Genomic DNA, 10,000 nt, shown 5'->3' with positions numbered 1-10,000 from the left:
TCCTATTCTAATCGAATGAAAATGAATTTAAATGACCTGCAGACACCCATGCCCGCTATGGGAGCACCATACTATGGGCACAAGTCAGTGGCCACCGGCCTAAGGGATTTATGGAGCTTTTCAAAAATAAGGTCTGAATACTTTCTAAGTTGAACTTTTCAGGAAAAACGACAGAGTGCCCTCTTTTTGGGTTACCAGGTGCCCCTATTTAAATCGAATGAAAATGAATTTAAAGGGCCTGCCCACACCCATGCCCGCTATGGGAGCACCATACTACGGGCACAAGTCAGTAGGCACCGGCCTAAGGGATTTATGGAGCTTTTATATAAAATGTCTGTCCGCATCCTCAACACTGACACCACCTTATGTTAGTTTGGGTTACCAGGTGCCCCTATTTAAATCGAATGAAAATGAATTTAAAGGGCCTGCCCACACCCATGCCCGCTATGGGAGCACCATACTACGGGCACAAGTCAGTAGGCACCGGCCTAAGGGATTTATGGAGCTTTTCAAAAATAAGGTCTGAATACTTTCTAAGTTGAACTTTTCAGGAAAAACGACAGAGTGCCCTCTTTTTGGGTTACCAGGTGCCCCTATTTAAATCGAATGAAAATGAATTTAAAGGGCCTGCCCACACCCATGCCCGCTATGGGAGCACCATACTACGGGCACAAGTCAGTAGGCACCGGCCTAAGGGATTTATGGAGCTTTTATATAAAATGTCTGTCCGCATCCTCAACACTGACACCACCTTATGTTAGTTTGGGTTACCAGGTGCCCCTATTTAAATCGAATGAAAATGAATTTAAAGGGCCTGCCCACACCCATGCCCGCTATGGGAGCACCATACTACGGGCACAAGTCAGTAGGCACCGGCCTAAGGGATTTATGGAGCTTTTAAAAAATAAGGTCTGAATACTTTCTAAGTTGAACTTTTCAGGAAAAACGACAGAGTGCCCTCTTTTTGGGTTACCAGGTGCCCCTATTTAAATCGAATGAAAATGAATTTAAAGGGCCTGCCCACACCCATGCCCGCTATGGGAGCACCATACTACGGGCACAAGTCAGTAGGCACCGGCCTAAGGGATTTATGGAGCTTTTAAAAAATAAGGTCTGAATACTTTCTAAGTTGAACTTTTCAGGAAAAACGACAGAGTGCCCTCTTTTTGGGTTACCAGGTGCCCCTATTTAAATCGAATGAAAATGAATTTAAAGGGCCTGCCCACACCCATGCCCGCTATGGGAGCACCATACTACGGGCACAAGTCAGTAGGCACCGGCCTAAGGGATTTATGGAGCTTTTATATAAAATGTCTGTCCGCATCCTCAACACTGACACCACCTTATGTTAGTTTGGGTTACCAGGTGCCCCTATTTAAATCGAATGAAAATGAATTTAAAGGGCCTGCCCACACCCATGCCCGCTATGGGAGCACCATACTACGGGCACAAGTCAGTAGGCACCGGCCTAAGGGATTTATGGAGCTTTTCAAAAATAAGGTCTGAATACTTTCTAAGTTGAACTTTTCAGGAAAAACGACAGAGTGCCCTCTTTTTGGGTTACCAGGTGCCCCTATTTAAATCGAATGAAAATGAATTTAAAGGGCCTGCCCACACCCATGCCCGCTATGGGAGCACCATACTACGGGCACAAGTCAGTAGGCACCGGCCTAAGGGATTTATGGAGCTTTTATATAAAATGTCTGTCCGCATCCTCAACACTGACACCACCTTATGTTAGTTTGGGTTACCAGGTGCCCCTATTTAAATCGAATGAAAATGAATTTAAAGGGCCTGCCCACACCCATGCCCGCTATGGGAGCACCATACTACGGGCACAAGTCAGTAGGCACCGGCCTAAGGGATTTATGGAGCTTTTATATAAAATGTCTGTCCGCATCCTCAACACTGACACCACCTTATGTTAGTTTGGGTTACCAGGTGCCCCTATTTAAATCGAATGAAAATGAATTTAAAGGGCCTGCCCACACCCATGCCCGCTATGGGAGCACCATACTACGGGCACAAGTCAGTAGGCACCGGCCTAAGGGATTTATGGAGCTTTTCAAAAATAAGGTCTGAATACTTTCTAAGTTGAACTTTTCAGGAAAAACGACAGAGTGCCCTCTTTTTGGGTTACCAGGTGCCCCTATTTAAATCGAATGAAAATGAATTTAAAGGGCCTGCCCACACCCATGCCCGCTATGGGAGCACCATACTACGGGCACAAGTCAGTAGGCACCGGCCTAAGGGATTTATGGAGCTTTTAAAAAATAAGGTCTGAATACTTTCTAAGTTGAACTTTTCAGGAAAAACGACAGAGTGCCCTCTTTTTGGGTTACCAGGTGCCCCTATTTAAATCGAATGAAAATGAATTTAAAGGGCCTGCCCACACCCATGCCCGCTATGGGAGCACCATACTACGGGCACAAGTCAGTAGGCACCGGCCTAAGGGATTTATGGAGCTTTTCAAAAATAAGGTCTGAATACTTTCTAAGTTGAACTTTTCAGGAAAAACGACAGAGTGCCCTCTTTTTGGGTTACCAGGTGCCCCTATTTAAATCGAATGAAAATGAATTTAAAGGGCCTGCCCACACCCATGCCCGCTATGGGAGCACCATACTACGGGCACAAGTCAGTAGGCACCGGCCTAAGGGATTTATGGAGCTTTTATATAAAATGTCTGTCCGCATCCTCAACACTGACACCACCTTATGTTAGTTTGGGTTACCAGGTGCCCCTATTTAAATCGAATGAAAATGAATTTAAAGGGCCTGCCCACACCCATGCCCGCTATGGGAGCACCATACTACGGGCACAAGTCAGTAGGCACCGGCCTAAGGGATTTATGGAGCTTTTCAAAAATAAGGTCTGAATACTTTCTAAGTTGAACTTTTCAGGAAAAACGACAGAGTGCCCTCTTTTTGGGTTACCAGGTGCCCCTATTTAAATCGAATGAAAATGAATTTAAAGGGCCTGCCCACACCCATGCCCGCTATGGGAGCACCATACTACGGGCACAAGTCAGTAGGCACCGGCCTAAGGGATTTATGGAGCTTTTAAAAAATAAGGTCTGAATACTTTCTAAGTTGAACTTTTCAGGAAAAACGACAGAGTGCCCTCTTTTTGGGTTACCAGGTGCCCCTATTTAAATCGAATGAAAATGAATTTAAAGGGCCTGCCCACACCCATGCCCGCTATGGGAGCACCATACTACGGGCACAAGTCAGTAGGCACCGGCCTAAGGGATTTATGGAGCTTTTCAAAAATAAGGTCTGAATACTTTCTAAGTTGAACTTTTCAGGAAAAACGACAGAGTGCCCTCTTTTTGGGTTACCAGGTGCCCCTATTTAAATCGAATGAAAATGAATTTAAAGGGCCTGCCCACACCCATGCCCGCTATGGGAGCACCATACTACGGGCACAAGTCAGTAGGCACCGGCCTAAGGGATTTATGGAGCTTTTAAAAAATAAGGTCTGAATACTTTCTAAGTTGAACTTTTCAGGAAAAACGACAGAGTGCCCTCTTTTTGGGTTACCAGGTGCCCCTATTTAAATCGAATGAAAATGAATTTAAAGGGCCTGCCCACACCCATGCCCGCTATGGGAGCACCATACTACGGGCACAAGTCAGTAGGCACCGGCCTAAGGGATTTATGGAGCTTTTAAAAAATAAGGTCTGAATACTTTCTAAGTTGAACTTTTCAGGAAAAACGACAGAGTGCCCTCTTTTTGGGTTACCAGGTGCCCCTATTTAAATCGAATGAAAATGAATTTAAAGGGCCTGCCCACACCCATGCCCGCTATGGGAGCACCATACTACGGGCACAAGTCAGTAGGCACCGGCCTAAGGGATTTATGGAGCTTTTAAAAAATAAGGTCTGAATACTTTCTAAGTTGAACTTTTCAGGAAAAACGACAGAGTGCCCTCTTTTTGGGTTACCAGGTGCCCCTATTTAAATCGAATGAAAATGAATTTAAAGGGCCTGCCCACACCCATGCCCGCTATGGGAGCACCATACTACGGGCACAAGTCAGTAGGCACCGGCCTAAGGGATTTATGGAGCTTTTCAAAAATAAGGTCTGAATACTTTCTAAGTTGAACTTTTCAGGAAAAACGACAGAGTGCCCTCTTTTTGGGTTACCAGGTGCCCCTATTTAAATCGAATGAAAATGAATTTAAAGGGCCTGCCCACACCCATGCCCGCTATGGGAGCACCATACTACGGGCACAAGTCAGTAGGCACCGGCCTAAGGGATTTATGGAGCTTTTATATAAAATGTCTGTCCGCATCCTCAACACTGACACCACCTTATGTTAGTTTGGGTTACCAGGTGCCCCTATTTAAATCGAATGAAAATGAATTTAAAGGGCCTGCCCACACCCATGCCCGCTATGGGAGCACCATACTACGGGCACAAGTCAGTAGGCACCGGCCTAAGGGATTTATGGAGCTTTTAAAAAATAAGGTCTGAATACTTTCTAAGTTGAACTTTTCAGGAAAAACGACAGAGTGCCCTCTTTTTGGGTTACCAGGTGCCCCTATTTAAATCGAATGAAAATGAATTTAAAGGGCCTGCCCACACCCATGCCCGCTATGGGAGCACCATACTACGGGCACAAGTCAGTAGGCACCGGCCTAAGGGATTTATGGAGCTTTTAAAAAATAAGGTCTGAATACTTTCTAAGTTGAACTTTTCAGGAAAAACGACAGAGTGCCCTCTTTTTGGGTTACCAGGTGCCCCTATTTAAATCGAATGAAAATGAATTTAAAGGGCCTGCCCACACCCATGCCCGCTATGGGAGCACCATACTACGGGCACAAGTCAGTAGGCACCGGCCTAAGGGATTTATGGAGCTTTTAAAAAATAAGGTCTGAATACTTTCTAAGTTGAACTTTTCAGGAAAAACGACAGAGTGCCCTCTTTTTGGGTTACCAGGTGCCCCTATTTAAATCGAATGAAAATGAATTTAAAGGGCCTGCCCACACCCATGCCCGCTATGGGAGCACCATACTACGGGCACAAGTCAGTGGCCACCGGCCTAAGGGATTTATGGAGCTTTTATATAAAATGTCTGTCCGCATCCTCAACACTGACACCACCTTATGTTAGTTTGGGTTACCAGGTGCCCCTATTTAAATCGAATGAAAATGAATTTAAAGGGCCTGCCCACACCCATGCCCGCTATGGGAGCACCATACTACGGGCACAAGTCAGTAGGCACCGGCCTAAGGGATTTATGGAGCTTTTAAAAAATAAGGTCTGAATACTTTCTAAGTTGAACTTTTCAGGAAAAACGACAGAGTGCCCTCTTTTTGGGTTACCAGGTGCCCCTATTTAAATCGAATGAAAATGAATTTAAAGGGCCTGCCCACACCCATGCCCGCTATGGGAGCACCATACTACGGGCACAAGTCAGTAGGCACCGGCCTAAGGGATTTATGGAGCTTTTAAAAAATAAGGTCTGTACTCATCCTCCCCTCCGTGCACCTGGTATTATTTTTGGGTTACCAGGTGCTCCTATTGAAATCGAATGAGTGCACCTGGTATTATTTTTGGGTTACTAGGTGCTCCTATTGAAATAGAATGAAAATGACACACAAAGACAAGGATTAATTGCAAAAATATTATATTTATTTTGAGTTCTTCATTGATTGATTTGTCTCTCAATTAATGTCCGAGCTTGGCTTGCGTTACGAGGCAAATTATGGTAACGGTAGTAACGTGACTGTGTTTCCAGAGAGTGACACATATGGTCAGCCACAGTTCCCCGGTCTGTAACCGACCCATGGTTAAAGTTCAGTGTTGCAATGCTTCGTCGAATTGTTCCAAATGTCACTTTACTTCCAATGCCGAACTCTGCAAAAATCTTTCCCACAAATGCACAGAGATTAAGGTATGGTTTCCCGCAGGATGTGAAAAAGAAGAGTGTTGTGTCTGGGGTAATTCCACTCAGATGAGGCCGGATCGCATGGAATTGTTTAAGCCAAGTGTATTCCTCCTGCGATAGAACTATTCTGCACTCCCCGAAGCTGGAGTTCGTTTTGTGGCTTGCAACGCACATCTGATAACCCCCACTTTCCAAGGATACTTCTGTAAAATCACTCTCACTGAACATGGTGACTGGGGATCGTCGAGTGCCATTAAATATGGCCAACCGGCTGGACATGAGAGCCGCAAACCTGCGTCTGTCAGAGGAGGTGGCTCGCACTTCCAGCCTACTGAGAACAGCAGGAATAGATTGATTACTTAACTCAACAAATCGGTTTAAATCAGCAGCGCTGAGCACCTCGTCCCTGCAGCGTCTGCGAAATTGTGCCTTGTGCGTTGCCTGACTCTGCCTAGAACTCCTGTCCATCTTTGCAAAGCATAGTAACATTTTTCGAATCATACTGACTTCACATTGCATATTTTGCGGCCGGAACTCTATAAGATATTTCAGGAAACTTCGAACATCGGATCGGTACATTTTTAACGTGGATGGTGCCAAACCACGGCCTTCAATCTGCCCATACCAGTCATACACACGCATGTAGCTGTCCAGAAAACACAGTCCTTCATCGAGTTTGCCCTCGGACATAATGTAGAGGAATTCCCGTACTCGGGACAGACTGCTGCGACTATTATCAATGCGTTTAACCGAAGGGTTGATACCATTAGTAAAGGTCGCATAGTCTTTAAAAATTAGAGTATTCCAACCTTGATTCATTGGCGACACACCGGCGTCTTCATCACTGTCGGAGTTGGTGGATGTCGACACGACGCAGGCTTGCTCCCTCGGTTCCGGGCGTTGTTCACCACCGATAGGACTGGTTGACTGCACCGCCGACTGCTCACTCTCGCCACTCAGTTGCTTCTCCGGGGAACAATCGCTGTCAACAGACTGCATAAACCCAGAGTCGTCACCGGGCTCCAGCCGCTGTTCAATGTCGTTGTTAGGCAGCTCTATATCAGTCGAAACCCGGCTAGATTGCACAGCGTGCTTCCATGATAACGTCTTAATCTTAAGTCCATGGACAGTCTTAAAATGTTTGTCGAGCCGCGCGATATGCGTCTTGGTACAAAGTCCACAGTCATGTCGTTGTTTGCTGTACATAGCTTCTCTCTCCTGCCTGCCTTCCTCCGTGTATGTTTGTGTCTGCCAAGAAGCCGAACTCTAATCATGGGTCCTAATTATAGCCAGGTGTGGATACAGGCGTGGCATTGTTAATTGGACTGGAGGGAAATTGAAAGGCCAAGGCCACCTAGTTTCCGCTATACTCCCATGAGTGTGCTTGGCTCAGTGTGTAGAGCCCCCGACTATCACTCAGGAGACCGGGGTTCGAGACCCAGGTGAGGCACACTAATTGCTCTCATTTTACCCCCCCTAAAGAAGGTCTTGAAAGGCCAAGGCAACCTAGTTTCTGCTCTACTCCCATGAGTGTGCTTGGCTCAGTGTGTAGAGCCCCCGACTATCACTCAGGAGACCGGGGTTCGAGACCCAGGTGAGGCACACTAATTGCTCTCATTTTACCCCCCCTAAAGAAGGTCTTGAAAGGCCAAGGCAACCTAGTTTCTGCTCTACTCCCATGAGTGTGCTTGGCTCAGTGTGTAGAGCCCCCGACTATCACTCAGGAGACCGGGGTTCGAGACCCAGGTGAGGCACACTAATTGCTCTCATTTTACCCCCCCTAAAGAAGGTCTTGAAAGGCCAAGGCAACCTAGTTTCTGCTCTACTCCCATGAGTGTGCTTGGCTCAGTGTGTAGAGCCCCCGACTATCACTCAGGAGACCGGGGTTCGAGACCCAGGTGAGGCACACTAATTGCTCTCATTTTACCCCCCCTAAAGAAGGTCTTGAAAGGCCAAGGCAACCTAGTTTCTGCTAAACTCCCAGGACACTGATGGCGGTGGTACAGCACCGAACGACCTAAGCCAGCGATCATGTTCGAGGCTGTTCGAGTCCCATGTGACGGGAACTCACTGCTCTCATTTTACCCCCCTAAAGAAGGTCTTGAAAGGCCAAGGCAACCTAGTTTCTGCTCTACTCCCAGGAGTGTGCTTGGCTCAGTGTGTAGAGCGCCCGACTATCACTCAGGAGATCGGGGTTCGAGACCCAGGTGAGGTGATCGGATTTCAATGACAAGGTAAGTACCATAATTAACCCTAACCCATGCCGTAATGCCTAACCCATGCCGTAATGCCTAACCCATGCCGTAATGCCTAACCCTTACCAGAATGCCAGAATACCGTAATGCCCTTACCCTAACCCTAACCCTAACCCTAACAAGGTCGTTGTTAATGCCAGAATGCCGTAATGCCTAGGGCTATACACATTAAATACTATGCCGGGCTAGAGGCACTTTGACTGGGATACAATTACGTGTGCACTGCCCATGGAGCCACTTGGCACTTCCATAAGTGTCATAGAATGGTAATTGCATAGGATTTCATGAAATACTATGCCGGGCTAGAACGGAATGGTAATTGCATAGGATTTCAAGAAATACTATGCCGGGCTAGAACATCATTCCCGAACCACCTGTGAGTGTCCACATGATGGCAACATTGGATAGGGTAAGCTAGAAGCACTTAGGATTTCAGGGCTATACACATTAAATACTATGCCGGGCTAGAGGCACTTTGACCGGGATACAATTTTGTGGGTAATTGCATAGGATTTCAGGGGTATACACATTACATACTATGCCGGGCAAGAGGCACTCTGACTGGGGTAACATTATGTGTGCACTGCCCCCCTGGAGCCCTGTGGCACTTGGCACTTGGCACTTGGCACTTTAAACCTTTCATAAGTGCCATAGGTGCCAGACCCCTGACTGGGTCATTTTTAAAGAATAAAGGGCTACACACATTAAATACTATGCCGGGCAAGAGGCACTCTGACCGGGGTAACATTAGGTGTGCACTGCCCCCCTGGAGCCCTGTGGCACTTGGCACTTGGCATTTGGCACTTGGCATTTGGCACTTGGCACTTCCATAAGTGCCATAGAGTGGTAATTGCATAGGATTTCAGGGCTATACACATTAAATACTATGCCGGGCAAGAGGCACTTTGACTGGGATACAATTTTAAAAATTCCCGCACCATCTGGATTTGTCCACATGATGGCGACATTGGATAGGGTAAGCTGGGATAAAATTATGATGGTAATTGCATAGGATTTCAGGGGTATACACATTAAATACTATGCCGGGCAAGAGGCACTTTGACTGGGATAAAATTATGATGGTAATTGCATAGGATTTCAGGGCTATACACATTAAATACTATGCCGGGCTAGAGGCACTTTGACTGGGATACAATTTTAAAAATTCCCGCACCATCTGGATTTGTCCACATGATGGCGACATTGGATAGGGTAAGCTGGGATAAAATTATGATGGTAATTGCATAGGATTTCAGGGGTATACACATTAAATACTATGCCGGGCAAGAGGCACTTTGACTGGGATAAAATTATGATGGTAATTGCATAGGATTTCAGGGGTATACACATTAAATACTATGCCGGGCAAGAGGCACTTTGACTGGGATAAAATTATGATGGTAATTGCATAGGATTTCAGGGCTACACACATTAAATACTATGCCGGGCAAGAGGCACTCTGACTGGGGTAACATTATGTGTGCACTGCCCCCCTGGAGCCCTGTGGCACTTGGCACTTGGCACTTGGCATTTGGCACTTGGCACTTCCATAAGTGCCATAGAGTGGTAATTGCATAGGATTTCAGGGTAATACACATTAAATACTATGCCGGGCAAGAGGCACTCTGACTGGGGTAACATTATGTGTGCACTGCCCCCCTGGAGCCCTGTGGCACTTGGCACTTGGCATTTGGCACTTGGCACTTCCATAAGTGCCATAGAATGGTAATTGCATAGGATTTCAGGGCTATACACATTAAATACTATGCCGGGCAAGAGGCACTTTGACTGGGATACAATTTTACAAATTCCCGCACCATCTGGATTTGTCCACAAGATGGCATCATTGGAT

This window comes from Salvelinus namaycush, unplaced genomic scaffold, assembly GCF_016432855.1.
Source record: "Salvelinus namaycush isolate Seneca unplaced genomic scaffold, SaNama_1.0 Scaffold2959, whole genome shotgun sequence".
Classification (NCBI taxonomy): domain Eukaryota; kingdom Metazoa; phylum Chordata; class Actinopteri; order Salmoniformes; family Salmonidae; genus Salvelinus; species Salvelinus namaycush.
This window is presented reverse-complemented; position numbering follows the sequence as displayed.